General features: G+C 50.6%; 1 protein-coding gene and 1 pseudogene across 1 annotated transcript in view; both read left to right on the top strand.

Moving 5' to 3' along the window:
• IQSEC1 (IQ motif and Sec7 domain ArfGEF 1) overlaps nucleotides 1-19,862 on the top strand; it is a 368,724-nt gene that overhangs the window by 103,214 nt on the left and 245,648 nt on the right. The window lies entirely within an intron of this gene.
• On the top strand, nucleotides 9,815-11,632 carry LOC147917153 (serine/threonine-protein kinase MARK2 pseudogene; annotated as a pseudogene).

The following is a 19,862-nucleotide window of genomic DNA, read 5'->3' as shown; positions in this document are numbered from 1 at the left end:
TCACTGATGAACATCGATGCAAAAATCCTCAACAAAATACTAGCAAATTGCCTACAACAATACGTTAAAAAGATTATACACCATGATCAAGTGGGATTCATTCCAGGTATGCAGGGATGGTTTAACATTCGCAAATCAATCAACGTGATACACCACATTAATAAAATGAAGAATAAAAATCACATGATCATCTCAATAGATGCAGAGAAAGCATTTGACGAGATACAGCATCCATTTATGATAAAAACTCTGAATAAAATGGGGATAGAAGGAAAGTACCTCAACATAATAAAGACCATATATGAGAAACCCACAGCTAATATCATCCTCAATGGTGAAAAACTGAAAGCTATCCCTCTAAGAACAGGAACCAGACAAGGATGCCCACTGTCACCACTCCTATGTAACATAGTACTGGAAGTCCTAGCCAGAACAATCAGGCAAGAAAAAGGAATAAAAGTGATCTAAATTGGAAAGGAAGAAGTGAAACTGTCACTATTTGCAGATGACATGATTTTATATATAGAAAACCCTAAAGAATCCACCAGAAAACTTTTAGAAGTAATAAACGAATACGGTCAAGTTGCAGGATACAAAATCAACATACAAAAATCAGTTGCATTTCTATACACTAACAACGAAATAGCAGAAAGGGAAATTAAGAATACCATCCCATTTACAATTGCAACAAAAAGAATAAAATACCTAGGAATAGACTTAACCAAAGAGGTGAAAGAGCTGTACACGGAAAACTATAAAACATTGCTGAAAGAAATTGAAGAGGAAACAAAGAGATGGAAAGATACTCCGTGCTCTTGGATTGGAAGAATTAACATAGTTAAGATGTCCATACTTCCTAAAGCCATCTATAGATTCAATGCAATCCCTATCAAAGTTCCAACAACACTTTTCACAGAAATAGAACAAAGAATCCTAAAATTTATTTGGAACAACAAAAGACCCCGAATAAGTAAAGGAATCCTGAGAAAAAAGAACAAAGCTGGAGGTATCACACTCCCTGATTTCAAAATATACTACAAAGCTATAGTAACCAAAACAGCATGGTACTGGCACAAAAACAGACACACAGATCAATGGAATAGAATCGAAAGCCCAGAAATAAACCCACACATCTATGGACAGCTAATATTTGACAAAGGAGCCAAGCACATACAATGGGGAAAAGAAAGTCTCTTCAACAAATGGTGTTGGGAAAACTGGACAGCCACATGCAAAAAAATGAAAGTAGACCCTTACCTTACACCATACACAAAAATTAACTCAAAATGTATTAAAGACTTGAATGTAAGACCTGAAACTATGAAACTTCTAGAAGAAAACATAGGCAGTACACTCTTCGACATCGGTCTTAGCAACATATTTTCAAGCACCATGTCTGACGGGCAAGAGAAACAATAGAAAAATAAACCAATGGAACTACATCAAACTAAAAAGCTTCTTCACAGCAAAGGAAACCATCAACAAAATGAAAAGACAACCTAACAATTGGGAGAAGATATTTGCAAACCATACGTCTGATAAGGGCTTAATCTCCAAAATATACAAAGAACTGATACATCTCAACAACAAAAAAACTAACAACCCAATCAAAAAATGGGCAAAAGACCTGAACAGACATTTCTCCAAAGAAGATATACAGATGGCCAACAGACACATGAAAAGATGTTCAAAATCATTAACTATCAGGGAAATGCAAATCAAAACTACAATGAGATATCACCTCACGCCCGTCAGAATGGCTATAATTAACAAGACAGGACACAACATGTGTTGGAGAGGATGTGGAGAGAAGGGAGCTCTCACACACTGCTGGTGGGAGTGCAAACTGGTGCAGCCACTATGGAAAACAGTATGGAGATTCCTCAAAAAATCAAGGATAGAACTACCATATGATCCAGCTATTCCACTGCTGGGTATTTATCCAAAGAACTTGAAAACATCAATGCATAAAGATACATGCACCCCTGTGTTTATTGCAGCGTTACTCACAATAGCCAAGACTTAGAAGCAACCTAAGTGCCCATCAAGGGACGAATGGATAAAGACGATGTGGTATATGTACACAATGGAATACTACTCAGCCATAAGAAATGATGAAATCCAGCCATTTGTGACAACATGGATGGACATTGAGGGTATTATGCAAAGTGAAATAAGTCAGAGGGAGAAGGTCAAATACCATATGATTTCCTTCATTAAGTAATAGATAATAACAACAATAAACAAACACATAGAGACAGAGATTGGATTGGTGGTTACCAGAGGGAAAGTGGGGAGGAAGGAGGGCGAAAGGGATAACTTGGCACATGTGTGTGGTGATGGGTTGTAATTAGTATTTGGGTGGTGAACATGATGTAATCTATGCAGAAATAGAAGTATAATGATGTACACCTGAAATTTATACAATGTTATAAACCAATGTTACTGCAATAAACAAAAAATTAAAAAAAAAAAAAAAGGATCACAAAGAATCAGGGAAACGTGACACCACCAAAGCAACAAAATAAAGCTCTAGTAACTGACCCCAAAGAAATGGAGATCTACAGATTGCCTGACAGAAGATTCAAAACAGTCATCTTCAAGAAGCTCAGTGAGCTACAAGAGGACACAGACAGACAACTGAACAGACACCTTCTGGAGCTAAAGAACACCAAGACTGAACTGAAAAATTCAGTAGAGAGCTTCAGCATCAGACTTGAACAGGCAGAAGAAAGATCAGTGAAGTCAAGGACAGGTTACTTGAAATTATCTGGTCAGAGGAGCAAAAGGAAAAAAGAATTAAGAAAGACTGTAAGACTTAGGGGACACCATGAAGAAAACCAGCATGACGTAATGGATGTTCCAGAAGGAGAAGAGAAAGAGAACGGGGCACAAAGCATACTTAAAGAAATAATAGCTGAAAACTTTGCAAATTTGGGGGAGAGCAATGGACATCCAGGTGCATGAAGCCCAAAAGACCCCAAAGTTGAACTTAAAAAGGGTCCACACCAAGACACCTTAATTAAATCGTCAAAAGTCAAAGACAAAGAGAGCAATTTGAAAACAGCACGAGAAGAGTGAGTGATCACATACAAGGGAACCCCGTAAGATGATCAGCATGTTTTTCAAGAGAAACCTTGAAGGTCAGGAGAGAGTCAGATGATATATTGAAGGTGCTGAAAGCAAAAACCTGCCAACCAAGGATACTATACCTGGCAAAGGAGAGAGAGAGACTTCCCCAGAGAAACAACAGCTGAGGGGGTTTGTCACCACTACACCTGCCTCACGAAAAGTGCTTCAAGTTGAAATGAAAGGATACTAAACAGCAGCACAAAAGCACGTGAAAGTATAAATCTTACTGGTAAAGGTAAATATGTAGACAAACACAAAACAATGTAATACTGTAGTGGTGGTGCATAAATCACTTTTAACCCTGGTGTAAAAGTTAAAAGACAAAAGTATTAAGAATAACTATAACGACAAAGACCTGTTAGTGGATGCACACTATAAAAGATGTGAGTTGTGACATCAGTAACATAAGATGTGTGCCCATGACCAGATGCTTTCCCAGGTGAATTCTACCAAGCATTTAAAGAAGAACTAATACCAGTCCTTCTTCAACTCTTCAAAAAAACAGAAGGAACACTTCTGCATTCATGTGTGAGGCCAGCATTACCCTGACGCCAAAGTCAGATAAAAAATTGAAAACAGTCCTACCAAATGATCCAGTAGTCCCATTACTGGGTGTATACCCCATGGAATTGAAATCAGCATCTCAAAGAGATATATCTACACTCCCATGTGCATTGCAACCTTATTCACAAGAGCCAAGACGTGGGAGCAACCTAAATATGTATCAGTGTGAGGAATGGATAAAGAAAAGGTGGTATGCACACACAATGGAATATTATTTGGCCTTGAAAAAGAAGGAAATCCTGCCATTTGCAACAACTTGGATGAATCTGGAGGACGTTATGCTAAGTGAAATAAGCCAGACATAGAAGGACATATAGCACATCATACCACTTACATGAGCCATCTAAAATAGTCAAACTCTTAGAAGAAGAGAGTAGAATGGTTGCCAGGGGCTGAGGAAAGGGGAAAGGGAGAGGTATTAGTCAAAGGGTACAGAGTCTCAGTTACTCAGGATGAGTAAGTCCTAGAGATCTGCTGTGCAGCAGAGTGCCTCTGGTTAATGATGCTTGGTTGTGTGCTTAAAATTTTGCTCAGAGGGTAAATCTGATGTTAAGTATTTTTACGGCACACACGCACAAAATAATAAACAAAAAGGGTAGAGGAAACTTTTGGGGGTGATGGATATGTTTATGGCACAGATTGAGGTGATGGTTTCACAGAGGTATACTTGTCTCCAAAGTCATCAAACTGTATGTGTTAAATATGTACAGCTTTTGTATGTCAATTACACCTCAGTAATGTGGTTTGAAAAGAGTAAGAGTGGGTGGAGAGGAAACTGACTTGGTCTAGAAAGCTACTGGAGGCCTGTGGACCAGGCAACTGGGACACTTTTACAACCCATGTTAAGTGAGCAAAGTTGGCATAGAATGATACAAACTGTCGTTTTGACTGTATAAACAAATGGATAGAATACAAAGCCCAGAAGTAAACATGCACAAATATTACAGTGATTACCTCAGGTGGTGGGATTACAGATGATTTTTACTCGTTTTTCTTAAGCTCGCCTGTATTTTTTTCACACAGGACACACAATAGAGGTGATTTCAGAATCTGAATTTGTGCCAGTCGCAGTGATTAGTTGCAGACGACAGAATCCTCTCTTTCTGGTTTGAGCAGACAGGAATTTATTTATGGGCATTAGGACTGAGATTCCAGGACTACCAGGGGACCGAGCTTGGATGCCCCGTGGCCAGGGACAACAGTAACAGTCACCTGGACAATCACTAACCCCACCCAAGACTGTTGCCATGGAAACCCCCCTGCCTTTGATGCTCAGGCCCAGACACTGGAGCACACCGCTGTGGGAGAACCAGACCCCTCTGTTCCCTGCCAGCCAGGAGCCCCCTCCTCCATCACCTTGGGTCGCTCACTTCCACCTTCTAAATCTCGGGCAGGCGTCTGTCCAGAGGAGCTGAGGCCACTGGCAGAACCCTGGCTGCAAAGGAGTCGGAAATGTAGATTTCGGTTTTTCCAGAGACTCACATGCAGCCAAGCATCGACGGAGGGGGTTGGCACACGTGTTGAATGAGTCAGCCTGCAAGGTCCAGCAGAGAAGTGAAACAAGAGTGACAAAAATGATCACTTGTCCCGTTGACCTTCCGGAGGCCACAGGAAGGCTCAGTTATCCACTGGGTTATATGATAAGGACAGCAGGAGGCTCTCTCTTAGTCCAGGGAGCACCGGCTGTCAGAGCCCCTCGCCCTCGCCTCCTCAGTGCACACTGGCCTGACTGCCAGCTGCCAGCACTCCTCTGCCTGGGGACTCTCCTTACTTCTGGAGGCTCCTCGGCCTGTGTGACAGGTTGAAGTGTGGAGACTTGCTGTCCCCCAGGAGCACCTTCAGCCGCACCGCTCGGGTGGGAGAGCTCTGAGGGGTGTGCTCTGCCCCGGCTGCCAGGGCTCCCTGGTGGACCGAGCCTGTTGCCCACAGGGGTGGGTGTCCAGAGCGGGGGCCCCCGCGGAGGTGGGCAGCTTGATAGTAGCCGTTACTAGCCGCCTTCTCTTCCTTCTCTTGCTTCCCGACCCTCCAGGCCGTGTCCCCCGCATCCCTGGTGTCTCGAAGAAGAAGCAGAACTTCTGGGTCAGAAGGTGCCCTGACCTTCCTGAGCAGTGCTGCTGTCCCTTCTACAGGGGAGCACTTGTGTGTGCCAGGTCCTGTGCTGAGCTCAGAGGGGGCAGCATCCCCCCAGGCATCTCAGCTGCAGACTGGCCTGTGCTGTGGGGGGGGGGCAGGCTGCCTGGAGAGGATGAATGGGGAGAGAGGGCTGGCCCAGTATGTGGAGGGCGGTCAGAGATGCCCCCCTGCGTCAGAGACACGGTTGCTGAGAGTGACCAATGGTCAGACGTTAACCACGTGGAGTGTTCCAGGCAGGAGGAGTGTGTGCAGAGGCTTTGAGGCGGGGGTGACCCGCCAGCTCAGCTGCCACAAGAAAGTGCCAGACACTGGGCAGCATGAGCAGCAGAAGTTCCTTTTCCCACAGTTCTGGAGGCTGCAAGTCCCAGGTCAGCGTCTGGCAGGGTGGGCTCCTGGTGGGACCCCTCTTCCTGGTGGCGCCTTCTCCCCTCATCCTCACATGGGGGAGAGAGAGCTCTGGTGTCTCTTCCTCTTGTGAGGGCACTAGTCCTGCCAAGTCGGGGCCCCACCCTTATGGCCTCATTTTGCCTGTAGCACCTCCTCACAGGCCCCATCTCCAGACACAGCTACCCTGGGCGTTAGGGCTTCAACATATGAATTTGGGGGGGCCACACCATTCAGTCTGTAATGGGGTGAGGGGGATTTGAAGAACTGGAGTGTGCATGGGCCAAGGGGTGAGGTGGTGTCTTAGTTATCAGTCGTTGTGTAAGAAACCACCCCTAAACTTAGTGGTTTAAAATGAGAATCATCACTTATTTACTCAAGATTTCAGTTTGGGCAGGGCCTGGGGGGACAGCTCCTCTCTGCCCTGTGTGACATCAGCTGAGGCCTTGCTCACAATGGCTAGCACGTTGGTGCTGGCTGACAGCTGGGAGCTCAGCTGGGCTCATGGCCGGGGCCTTGGTCCTCCTGCCCATGGCTCCGTGGCCTTCCTCACAGCGTGGTGGCTGGTCTCTAAGAGTGAGAAAGCACAAGTTGCCAGTCCTTTCAAAGGTTGGGCCTGAGCCTGGCAGGAGTGTCATTCCTGTCATTGTAGAAGTCCAGGTGCAGCTACTGGCCATTCATATCGTAGACCTCGTCTTTTGTGGGGTGTTTTTGAATACAAATGATAGATATTTAAGGCGTACAACATGTTTTGGTATAGAGATACATAGTGAAATGGTTGCTACAATAAAGCTAATTAACGTGTCTATCTCTTCACATAATTGTTTTTTTTTCCCATGGTGCAAGCACCTGAGATCTCTTCTTAGTAAATTTCCAGTGTATGAAGCTGCATTAACTCTAGTCATCATGCTGCACGTTAGATCTCTGGACTTACTTATCCTCCCTCACGGCAGCTGTGTGCCCTTTGACCGCCCTCCCCATCTCCCCCCAACCTGGCCCCTGCTGACCACACAGACCTCGTCTTCTCTGGGCCACACGCTGCAGGAAACGCGCCCCCTTTTGTATTGGGCATCACCTCCTAGGCTATGTAGCTCCTTGTCCTTGAAGCGCATGTTGGCCGGCTCTTGCCCCAAGCCAGCACAACCTCAGATGGTCAGATACGGGGCGGGAGCACACCAAAGCCGAGAAAGTCAGGGCTAGTTGGAAGAAAAGAGAAAAGTGGACCGTTCACCCTGCTCAACAGAGAAACTTCCCCTGTCCCCCCTTCCACAGCAAGCCCTTCTCAAATTAGTGGGCAGAGGGGCTGCATTTGATGACTCAGAAAGGTGATGTGTGGATTTCATTAGCTTGGCGCACTAAGGTATTGATGGACGCCACGAGCTGGTGGTCTTTGCCAAATGTGAAGGAAATGAACCCTGAGAGTCCCTCCTGAGCCCCACCCCCTACCCCGGGGTCCCTGCTTGCTGAGGTTATTTTTCTTTAGACTCAAGTGATCCTAGCCACCACCTTTCTGGTTGGCTGTTTCAGCCTCCCGGGGCAGCAGGGAACTGTTTTTACCAGAGAAGCCTGTTTGTGAATTCGTGTGCACTCTTTTCCCTGAGGTGAGCCATTTGCAAGATCAGATGTATGCATTTTCCACAAAGAAACTGTTACCGAACTGGAAGTGGGTTTGCTCGCCCATTGCACAGCAAGCCGATCTCTGACTCGGGGTCTAGTGGAAGAAAGTAGGAATTGTATTGGAAAATGCTGAGCAAGGGGAACAGGCAGCCAACGCTGTAATCCCGAACTCCCTGAAAAGCTACACGCAAGGGTTTTTATTTGGGGTTTTAGGTGGGGGAGGGGGAGCATCCACGTGGCCTTGAGGGTGAAGTTTTAAGAGTCCTCTGCAGGCACGACTTTCATATTTCCTCATGGGTCGCCTTGCAAATTGGAGGGGGTTCTATGTGTTGCATGCGGTGGATTTTTAGTCTGTGACATCTGAAGTTTGCGATGAGTCGTTGTAGCTTATATCTTCCTGCTGTATTGAATCTCTTATTAATAGATGATGCCCTTCTTTGTCTCCTGTAAACTTTTGATTTAAAGTCTATTTCGCCTCATATTAATATAGGAACCCCAGCTCTCTTTTGGTTACTATTTGCGTGGACTATCTTTTTCCACTCTTTGGTGCTCAACTTTTTTGTGTTGTTGGGTCTACAGTAAGTCTCTTGTAGACAGCAAATAGTTGGAGAATGTTTTTCTATCCTTCTGCCAATCTGTCTTCTGATTGGAGAGTCGAACGCATTTAGATTTAAAGTAATTTCTGACAAGGAGGGACTTACCTCTGTCATTTTGCTGTTTGTGTTCTATATGCCTTATAGCTTTTTTTGTCATTCCCGCATGACTGTCGTCTTTTACATTTAGTTGACTTCGGGTAGCGAAACATTTTAATTACCTGCTCATTTTCTTTTGTGTATATTCTATAGTTTTTTTCTTTGTGGTTACATTGGGATTACACTTAACATCCTAAAGTTACAGCACTCTAGTGTCCATTCACACCAGCTTAACTTCAGTAACGTACAGAAACTTGGCTCCTATACGGCTCTGACTCCACCCCACTTCCATTATTAATGTCACAACATTACGTCTTTAGGCATCGTGTGTCCAAAAACATGTACTGATAATTGGGTTTTTCATACTTTAGTCTCTTAACGTAGAAAACAGAAAGGGGAGCTACGCACCAAAGTTCCCGTAGCCCTCGCTTCTGTAATCGCCCACGTGCCTGCTTTGACCAGAGAGCTTCATTTCTTCATAAGGCGTTGAGTTACTGTCCCCTGTCCTTTCGTTTCAACCTGAAGGACTCCCGTCATGGGAGGGCAGGTCTAGTGGCAAGAACTCTCTCGGCTTTGGTTTATACGGGAATGTCTTAATTTCTCCCTCATTTTTGAAGGACAGTTTTGCCAGATACAGGATTCTGTTTTCCTTCAGCGCTTTGAATACATCACCCCGTGCCATCTGGCCTCCAAGGTTTCTGATTAGAAATCTGCTCATGATCTTCCTGGGGAAGAGACGACGATAGCTCTCTTCCTCTCAGCTTTCTAAATGTTGATGATGTCCCTTCTGGAGTCTTATGCAGCAGAACACTTTCTGATGGCATTCTAGTATCAGATGTAGGATCATTTTAAGACTAATCAAAGTTTAAGGAAAAGGAATTGAATATTTTAAGTATAGATGTTATGAGGTCTTTAAAAGCCAAAAATTATTAGTTTTTTAATTTAGAAATGAAAAGGCCACTGAAGCATCCTACAGATTTTCATTTCTAATAAAGTAAATATCACTCTCTAATGTCCCGCATAAGAAAAAGGACCCCAAGGGGCTTTTTATTTAAGGGTAAAGGGGTCTTGAGACCAGACACTGAGAAAACCACTGTGGGTCATCCCCTGCCATGACTGGCCCATTTGTTGCTCTGACCTCATAAGGAGCCACTGTGATGGAATTTACAAATCCCTATATAAGTATCTGGCCGGGCCTAGGTTTTTGGTCCTTATAGTGGAGGAAGCACGTTGGTGGTGACCTCTAGCGCTTGGACTGTGGTTAGCTTGTTTTCTTCATTGTTAGTACAGTTAGTATAGTGAGTATCGTTGGTACAGTTAGTATAGTTAGCATATTTGGTATAGTTAGCATATTTGGTATAGTTAGCATATTTGGTATAGTCAGCATATTTGGTATAGTTAGCATATTTGGTATAGTTAGCATATTTGGTATAGTTAGCATATTTAGTATAGTTAGTATTATTTGTTAGCATAGTAAGCATAGGTGGCATTGTTAGTATCATTAGTTAGTATTAGTTAGCATACGATAGTTTTGTTTGTTAGCATAGTTAGCGTTGTTAGTGTTGTCAGTGTAGTTAGCAGGTCACCATGCTTCCGGACCGTGCGGCCACCGCTGCTGTTGACGTGCCGCCCCATATTAACAACTATGAGTTCATTGAGACGGTGGGTGAGGGGGGCTTCGGCACGGTGTGGTTAGCCCGCCACATCCCGACCAGGGCAGAGGTGGCTGTTAAAGTCATTGAAAAGAAGCAACAGACCCCCTCCAGAATCAAGAAACTTTGCCGTGAAGTGCAGATTCTGAAGGCTGTGAATCATCCGAATATCGTTCAGTTGTTTGAGGTGATTGACACGGAGGAGTTGTTACTCCTCGTTATGGAGTATGTTCCTGGAGGAGACCTGGATAGTTATATAGAAACCCACCGCAATGGCTACATGACAGAGGAAGAGGCCCGAGTGATGTTCCGGCAGTTGGTTTCTGCCGTCCACTACTGCCACCGGAAAGGCATCGTGCACCGGGACCTGAAGCCGGAGAACATTCTTCTGGATGAGGGCCTGAATGTGAAACTCGCAGACTTCGGTCTGAGCACTGTGTTCCTGGGCCGCAAGCTGGGGTCCTTCTGCGGTACCATCTCTTACACCACCCCAGAAATCTTGCTGCACTGGAAGTACCACGGCCCCCCCGTCGACGTCTGGAGCCTCGGTGTCGTGCTCTACGTTATGCTCACAGGTTGCCTGCCTTTCCCAGGAGAAGATGTGGGTACACTGACGAGACAGGTACTGAGAGGGCAAATCCAGTTCCCTTATCTAGCCTTAACACCTGACTGTATTCAACTCCTGCGCAGAATGATGACCTTCACCTCCAGCCAGAGAATAACTTTAGAAGATCTCATGAACGACCCGTGGGTCAACATGGGCCAGGAGAAACTCAGGCCTTACAGGGAGCTTCGTTGTGATTACAGGGACCCCTGGGTGATAGAGGAAATGATGAACATGGGCTTCGAGTGGGGCGGGATCCGACGTTCATTAAGAAGAAGGCAGTTTGATGAGGTAATGGGCACATACCTAATATTAAGGTCTCAGAAACCCCTGGAGGAGTTCATCACTGTAAGGTCCCGCCCCCCACCTGTCCCCAACACCCGGCGTTCTCTCCAGATCCTGGAGGTGCAGCCAGAGGTCTCTGCGCCCACTGGAACTGGCAGTCAGAGTGCGCCGGTGCTGCCCACCTGGTTCCGCCAGGCAGATGAGCAGCCTGAAGAGAAGCAGGAGTCAGGGCTGAAGGCCACAGAGCCTGCCAGTCCCCTCCCCAGCCTGGAGTCGAGGACCCCCACCCCCAGCCCAGCCCCCCAGCGTGGCCCCGGGGCCTTCCCCTCCACCCACGGCCCCGGCAACCGTGGTGGAGCCCCAGGGAAAACCAAGTGCCCCCACGGTGGGTGCGGCAGCGGAGACTCCGCCGACGCTGGGCAGCCTGATGGGGCGACCCCAGCCTCTCCCTCTGGCCCCAGCCAGGGCCGACGGGGCGCCGCGGGGAGATTCCTAAACTTGATAAGTCGGTTCTGTTTCGCCTGCCCAGCAAGAAGTATGGCAAACGCAACAGAGTGAAGCTGCTGTGATCTGTGGCAGGGTTCAGATCACAGACTGTGGGGAGGTCAAGCCGCCCTCCTGCAGTTGCAATGGAGAGCAAGATGCTGAGCTCCAGGGAGGCTGGCAGCGTGGCGTGAGAGGTTGGCCAGAGGCTGGAGGCATTCAGCTGTGAGTGGGAGCAGGGCAAGGAGTCCAGGCCTTCTGTGCACGGACGTCCGTTGGGAGGGTTTGGTCCACTGGATGACGGAAGGCTGAAAACTACTGCGGCGTTCTCTGGCCGGGATTCAAATCACAACAGTACCTGGCACCTCCGTGGCCTTCAGAAGCATCGTATCCAGAACACTTGGTGAACTTAGAGGACGGCCTGGAGGCGCCTGGGGGACACGAGGAGAGACCTCCCTAGCTGCAGGTCTGCCAGACCGGACTCTTCTTCCGGGGGCACTTCGTCCCTCCCCTGTCCTCTCCGTCTCTTCTTCCATGTTTGTGGGGAAGAGGGACGGTTCTTGTAAAGTACTTGGTTTCCCAAGTCTTGTAATAAACTTGAAGCTCCAGAAAGATGTGTCACAGAGACGCTGTTTTGCATCCTCCCTGCACAGGATAGGGCTGTGTGTGCTCCAGTGTGAGAAGCGTGTAGTGATGTAGTGCCTGGAGTTAGTCAGAACAACTAAATGGGAAAGTGACTTAGAATTATGATGCTAACTCTCAACAGCAACAAACATGGTTCTGAAGGGAAAAGGCTGTGAGCCGCATCAGAGGGCAGAAAGGCAGAAACTGGGTACTGACATTACCTAACATTCTCAGAAGGACCAAGGGAAACTTCTGATCCTGTGGCCTTGATTAACTATAACCAAGAGATCCGTGATAGCATAACCATGTCCCGTGAGGCAGCCTGTGTGGGGCATCAGAGAAGTGGCATGGGTGTGTGCCCCCAGAGCGGCTTCAGGGTCACTTACAAGTGCAGCTGAGTTTTCTGACTACAGTGCAGGCGTTGGGACTTTCCACTGTGAGGATTTCTCCTGTTTATAACAGTGGCACAGAGCAGTCCCTCTAAGAGTCCCGCCCGAGGTATGGGCTGTTCAGCCAGCTCAAGGTTCCAGGGGATCTCCAGGGGCAGCCAGACATCCTGGGGGGTCCAGAGTGAGGGTCCCTCTATCAGGGAGCTTCTGCATGGGCTCCTAAGAAGCGTGAGGAATGCCCAGGAGGCCCCTGGCTGCTTCTCCCGGGGCTGGGTTGCAGTGTGTGCAGAGTTTTCAACGTGCTCACGAGACTTTCCCGGGTGGGTCCCAGCATCTGGCCAGTCAGAGAAGATTTTCCTTCTCCCTCTGAGAGCAGGGCCAGGAGAAGTAAGAAGAGGGCTGGGGACGGGCTGGGAGTCTTGTCACGCCCCCTTCATGTCCCCCGTTTTGGTTTTCTTGACACTAAACAGCCGGATGTGTGGTCAACCGGTGTCACTCTCCTTGAAATCTGTGCCTGGCTCTCATTCCCTTCAGGGCAAGTCCCAGTTCCTTAGTGGGCTTTCGGGACCCTCTGTGACCTGTCCCCCTGCGGACCTTTTCACTACCACCCCTTCCTTGCACTTTACTCACACTGAATTGTTCAGTCTCCCACAGACACTCTGCCCATGAGGTTACTCTCTGGGAAGCCCTCATGCTGGGCACTTGGCCAAACTCCATCGGGATCCCCAAGATGAATCAGACATAGATCCCGCCCGAAGAGCACGGTCCAGCTGGGAGACAAGACAGGGACCTAACTGTAGTACAGACAGCTGTTCACAGGTAGAAAGGAAGGACATTCACGGCACAGCACTCGCTCACCTGCTGCTGGTGGTATCAGGACAGCGTCTTTGAGGGAGGTGGTGTCTGGTGGGGCCCAGTGCTTGGCTCTGACCACAAGAAATGGAGAGGAGGCATTCCAGACCAGAGGAAGCTGGGGGGTTAGGCACATACAAGAGAAAGGTGGGGAGTGAGGCTGGGGAGTCGGGGATTGTACCAGCACCCCTTGTTCTAGGACCACTTCCTACTGGTGCATTTCGCATTTTAAATATCTTCCAGCTCACGGCCTGGAAAGCAGTCAGCTCTGATACTAGAACCCTCTGCTAACGAGACTTTCTCCTCCTCTTGTGTGAGCTTTGGGCCCTGGCTGGCTGGGCCAGCGACTGCCTCTGACCTCCCTCGTTAGCGCACACTCAGTTCCACAGGAAGGGCTGTGGGTTTGGTTCTAAGGAGCAGGGGATCCAGGAGCAGGGGAGTGACATGATCGACTTCCATTGGAGAAGATGCTTCTGGCTGCTCGTGCACAGTGCGCTCTGGGAGGGAGAGACCCTCAGAGTTGGTAATGGAGTCCCACCAGCGATTTGCCAGCAAATCTAATGAGAAGCAACCACCGGCCCATGATTTTCAGCTGGTTACTGAATTATGAATTACTTAATGCAGTTTGTCTGATGGACCATTTTTCATAAAACTTGAACTCAGGGCAGGGAGTGGTCGGGTGGAGGGAGGGAGCATTAAAAGGGGTGTGGCAGAGAGGTCCAGGCGGCTCCCAGTAGCAGTGTCCACTTCTCAGAGCAGCCAAACTGCTGACTTTTAGCTGGGCATGTGGCCACCCAAGACTACAGAGCTCCCAGCCTCCTCTGCAGCCGGGCTGGGAGTGTAACCGAGCTCTCCCTCCAGGCTGGGAAGGGAAGCAATTTGTGCGGCTTCTAGATATTTCCTAGGAGAGAGCAGTAGGCCCCTCCTTCTGCTTCTCCCTCTGTCCTGCTGCTGGGAGCACGAGCTCTGAGGCTGGAGCTCCGTCCTGACCCACGTGGACGAGGGCAACTCCCCTGGGGTGACAGGGCAGCAGGGAGAGGAGCCTCCTGGAGCAGCCCTGCCGGGCCAGCCCCGGACCGTCTGCCTCCAGACTGAGCGTGGGGGCGAGGCCACCTTCTCTTGGCCACCCTCCTGTGCGGGCCCTCTGTTACAGCGGCTGAACCTGATCCTGACCAGGACAGCAGGCTTGGGGGGGACTGTCTGTGGGGTTCCCTTGGGTCAGGCTGCTCCCAGGGCCACAGCTATCTGAAACTTTCAGCCCTTCTTCCCATGGGGTGACAGCCAAGCTCAGCTCCAACCCGCTCCCCTCTCCGGGCGCTTCTCTGGAAATCTCACACGTGAAGGTCGATGCCCCCGAGTAGACAAGTCAGGAGCTGGTATCTCCCAGGGTGTCCTCTCGTTCTGTCCTCACACACGGTGCACCCCCCACGCTGTCCCAGAGATGCACCTTGTTCTGAAATAGGCTGGGCTGACTCCTTCCCTGCTAATATCTGCGAATTCTCATTAAATAAGTCCTGGAATGGGCCGTCTCACACATGGTGTAAGTTGATTATTGCTAGAAAGATGAGTTTGGAACTGACAAGTTCCCTGCTAAGCTGACAAGTTTAAAAGCTGAATTTGAAAAACCAACCAAATTCCATTCATCGTGTGAGGGCAGAGACTGGGACTCGGTCAAGCCTTGGTGTGAGCCCTCAGTCACAGGAAGACAGATATTTAGGACTTCAAAGGGTTCTCGTCTTCTCCGTGTAATTTCTGATACACCCTCCACTTTTATGGAACTTGCAATTTTATGGGGAAAAGGAACTCTAATGTACATTAAAGTGTTAAACTTGAAGATATTGTAAAAGTGTACACAGCTCATTTGTTCTTCATTTGTTTTCGCTATGTGTCTGCAAAGTGTCTCATAGGGCTGCTTTAGAATAGACTGTATTTATGGAAAATTAGAGGTTCAGTAAGGCCAACAGATCAGGAGACGACGCCATTGAAAAGATACTTTGTTACCCTCGGTTCCCAGAGGAGGGGCCACTCCACGCCGCGCAGGGCCACACGGGGAAGCCCCGGGAGGTCAGCAGGCAGAAGGAGCAGGGCAGCCGTGGGCAGGAGCCTTCACTGTGGCTTCCACAGGAAGGAGCAGCAGGGCGGGGTAAGCAGGCTTAGGACCGGCCGGTCTGAATAATCGCACAGGCTCTGGGCATAGGGGCTGTCCCAGTTGTCTGGTGCCTGCCCTGGGTGATGAGGGCAGGGGGATAGTGGCCGGGAGTATGAGTGTGCAATAGAGGAGGTAGTTGGGGTGTGGATGGACACTGGATTGGTTGGTTTGTATTTGAAAAGTGGGCCCAAGAAGGAGGATTCTTCCTGGGGTTGGGGGACGGGGCACCAACGGAGGCAGGAGGCCGAGTCGAGGGGATTCAGAACAAGGCGCGTGCCGCGGATGCACACAGGATGGATACTAAAGCATCAGGTTTACAGAAGCTAGAAACGTGGTCCAGACAAGGGCTCAGCTCAAGTGTCACCTCCTCAGAGAAGCCTTCCCTGCCTACTCCATCTGCAGTGACAGCCTCCCCACCCCAGTCTCCCTGCCGTCACCCACTTCATTCCCCTCACAGTGTTCAGGGCCCGGCCCCCTGCTCAGCACCCCGCCCTGACTCTCCCCACCCGGAGGAAAAGTCCTCACAGAGGCCCCCAGGCCCTGTACCATCTGGGGCCCTCCACCTCTCTCGTCTCCTCCCACCACTGACCCCCCACCCCCCACCTCCTGCTCCCTGAGCCCTGCTTTTCCTCTCTAGCACTTCTGCCTTCTAACCTGCCGTGCTCTGCTCACTCTTTGTCCCCCTCCACAATGTCGGCTCCATGGGGGCAGCAGTTTGTGTTCTTGTCTCCTTCACTGCCATCTGTGCCTACAGCCCAAGTCGGGGCCGGGCACAGAGTGGGGGCTCCGTAAGCAGCGAATGAGCGAACAGCGCTTAGCACTCCCGGCAACGTGGTTGTTTGTGGTCTGCAGTGTTCACTTGCCCAACGCGTGTCATGGAGGCCCTGCTGCACACTGGGCTGGCTCCAGACGCCGGACACAGCAGCGGTGAAGCAGGCAGAGGTCTCCAGTCTCGTACAGCTGACAGCCTGGTGGAGGAGGCAGAGAAAAAATAAGTAAAATACACACAAAATCTGGCAGTGAAAATAAAGGAAGAAATCTGGAGAAAAATAAAGGAAGTACATTTGAGTAAATTCCCAAAGATGTTTTGGGAACAAGCAATGCAGAGGGTAGAGTGTTCTAGGCAGGACCAGCAAGTGCAAAGGCCCTGAGGCCACAGTGGGCTACACATTTGAGAGTCTTAGTTATCAGTTTGCATTCTTAGTTTTGTCTTGAGTCTGAATGCTTTTGTTTGTAATCCTTGGTTTCACCTTTCTGGCTAATTAACAGCACATTCTATTCCAGTGATTTAAAGTACAAACAGGCAGATTTGGGTCAAGTCAGTACTCGTTTACTGAATGGCTTCCCTAGGCCCAGCTGTGTTAGGCACTAGGAGACTGTAAAATCAACACAGCAGTCTCCGCCTTGACGACCCCAGTTAATGATCATCCTCGATGTCCTCCAGCCCCTTCCACTGCCCCTCTGCCCCATCTCATCTGGGTCTCAACCTCTGACCCTGACCCTCTGTCGCACCTTCACCCCCACATCCAGCTCCTCCTAGACTTCTCTGTCTGGGTGTCCCCTGAGCTTCTCGAAGTCAGTGTGTCCCAAACTGAGTTCAGCCCCTGCCCCACGACTGCCTTCTCTCCACGAAGTCCCTTTCGGTGAGGGAGCCATTACCAGCAGGATCCTCAGCCCCCAGGCAGGGCTCCTCCCCACCCGGCCCCGTGTATGTGTCCCACCCCATGGATCCACCGCCTCGGGAACCCCGTGATCCTCTCCCTCCCCTCCTCAGCCTTGGGCTGCACATCGACCTCCCCCTCTTCACAAACCCCCGAGAGGCTGGTACAGTTACACATGGGGACACGGAAGTGACACATGTGGGTGTGGCTGGGAATGACGAGGGTATCCCAGAGTGGAGGGCAGACCAGGGCTCCCGAGCGGCCAGAGCACAGCTGTTGTGGCAGCAAGACGGCCGTAAAGGGGGTGAGGCGGGCGCCCCACTGCAGCCCCTCCGCCGTTCCCCAGGGTGCGCTGGGTTTCATGCCTCGGCTTGGGCTGGCTGCCCCTCCTTGCTATCTGCTGGGTGGGTGCCTATCCATTCGTTCACTCACTCACTCGTTCATCATGGATTTGCTGCCTGCTCGGGGCCAGGCCCTGGCTGGAAGACGGCTGGTCCTCGGAGGCCCGGCTCAGACGTCACTTCCTCCACGAGGCTGTTCGTGATCCCCACCCCCTCCTGCAGCCCCCTCTGGCCTCCCCTGGACCACCCAGTGCTGTGATCACACTCTGATGACCTCCCCAGCCTGTGAGCTCTGGGCGGGCCCTGGGCCGGGTGCAGAAAGGGGCTCAGGAAAATGCGATGGCAGCTAAAACACTGAACAGACAAAAGGATTACACAGAGGCCGCCTCTCTCCCTCTCTCCTCCCTCTCTCCCTCCAGGACTGGGCTCCTTCATGACCAGGAACCCGAGGGACCTGCTCTCGCCCTGTGCTCATTTAGACCGTTAACAGTCTGGATTTTGTTTTCAGCTTTAATTTTTTTTAGACATTGCAGACATGTCATGACGGTATCCCTCAGTAACAAGAAACTTATTTATCACTTCAAGGGCGGGAATCCATCTGTTGTGTCTGAGCCAAGACAGGACAGTATGGAAACCACAGGATGCTGACGAGGAGCCGGCTCGAGGGCTGGGCCTCAGGGCGGCAGGAAGAGGGGAGACAGAGAGAGAGATGCGGGCACAGCTGCCAGGGCCCCGTCAAGCCGGGAGGAGGGGGAGTCCACAGGTGAGGGCGGTGGCTTCCAGTGTGCCCCCCGTCACACACAGGCCATGTTTCTCACGCTGCAGCACACCTCCAGGCCGTTGCACAAGCCGGGTCCTCCAGCAGGACTGCCTTTCCTCTACTGACCAGACCACAGTGCCCTCACCCTGCAAGACTCTGCCCTTCTGGGGATCGTTCCCGAGCCTGCCTGGCCAGTATCCCCGCCCCACCATGACACACGCTGCCCGCTCTGTGCTTAATTCACCTAATTGTCATTGCCTGAGGCTGGCCTGTCCCCTTGCGTGAGAGACCAGTGGACCTAGCTTCCAAGCCTTCTAAGTCTGCGTGACCTTGGACACGTCCCGTGTCCCTTTGGAGGCTCAGTTTCTCACTCTAAGTGGGTCTGACAGTGGCCCCTCACAGGGCGCTGTGCTCTGTGAGCTGCTGGAGATGGAGCGCTGCACGGCGCCTGTGGCTGGTGCCCTTGGTGCGGACCCTGGGGTCGCGGCCGCGTGCCCGGGCTTTGCGGAATGCCTGGGTGCAGGGATGCACGAGGCAGCAGGAGACGGGCAGGAGATTAGGGTGCAGCTTTGGAATCAGAAGACATAGCGTTCCTGGGGACACTCCCCAGAGCCCCTGGGCCCGGGCTTTGTCCACCCACACCCCTTCTCAGCTGCCTTCGGGGAGCACGTGATGAACCCTTCTTTGAGGGCTGCAGTCCATCCAACCCGCCTGCCCAGGCTGGGCACTGCTGTGCTCCTCAAGTGCCAGGTGAAGAAGTGAAGCTCCACGGGGCTAAAGGGAGGATTACAAACTCTGATGCCTCCAGGGGTCAGGCCCGGAGAGGCAGAGGGAGGGCCTGGGCCAGGGGGAAGCTTAGGGAGTGGCGAGGACTGTGGCGAGCTCGGGACACAAGCTCCGTCCAGAGAGCGGCTCCAGCTCGGCTCCAGAAGAGCGTTGCCCTGAGGGACTGTCACAGGTGGGAGGTCTTCTCATTTCATAGAAAACAAAAGCTGGACACCTGGAATTTCGTCTGTAATCTTCCAGTTTTCGAATGTTAGAATGAGCTTTTTCAGTCTGGATTTGCCCCTGGGCCCTGGGTTGAGGCTCTTGGTTTAAGATGCTTGGCCAGGTTTGGGCTCAGGAGCAGCTCCCCGAGGCAGGGTCCAGACTCTGGGTGCTCTTGTCACTGCAGTCCCCCCGCCCCCCAGCCCAGTGCTTCCTCGTGGATGTTCAGGGGACACTTCATCCCCCAGGGCGGAGTACAGTGGCCTGCGGGCTGCTGGGTGGCTGGCTGCGGTACGGGGGGGCTGGGCTCTTGGGGGAGCTTCCCTTTCCTTCAGTGGCCCCATGGCAGGTGGAGCTGCCCAGGCCCACACCCCACCCCGCCTCCGCATACCCGGGGCATCCACCCAGCCCTCTGTGAGCCCGGCTGGGCTTGCTCTGTGCACTGACGTTTTTCAGGGCACCCATGGGAAGGAGAGCAGGTGTGCCCTCACGTTGGAGGGCAGTGAGGGGGACCCTGCAGCCTTAAACGTGTATTGGGCACCTGCTGTGTACT

Source organism: Ceratotherium simum, chromosome 5 (genome assembly GCF_057802395.1).
Source record: "Ceratotherium simum simum isolate JZ-2026a chromosome 5, ASM5780239v1, whole genome shotgun sequence".
Classification (NCBI taxonomy): Eukaryota; Metazoa; Chordata; class Mammalia; order Perissodactyla; family Rhinocerotidae; genus Ceratotherium; species Ceratotherium simum.
The sequence above is the reverse complement of the archived record's forward strand: the minus strand, read 5'-3'. Positions and strand labels throughout refer to the sequence as shown.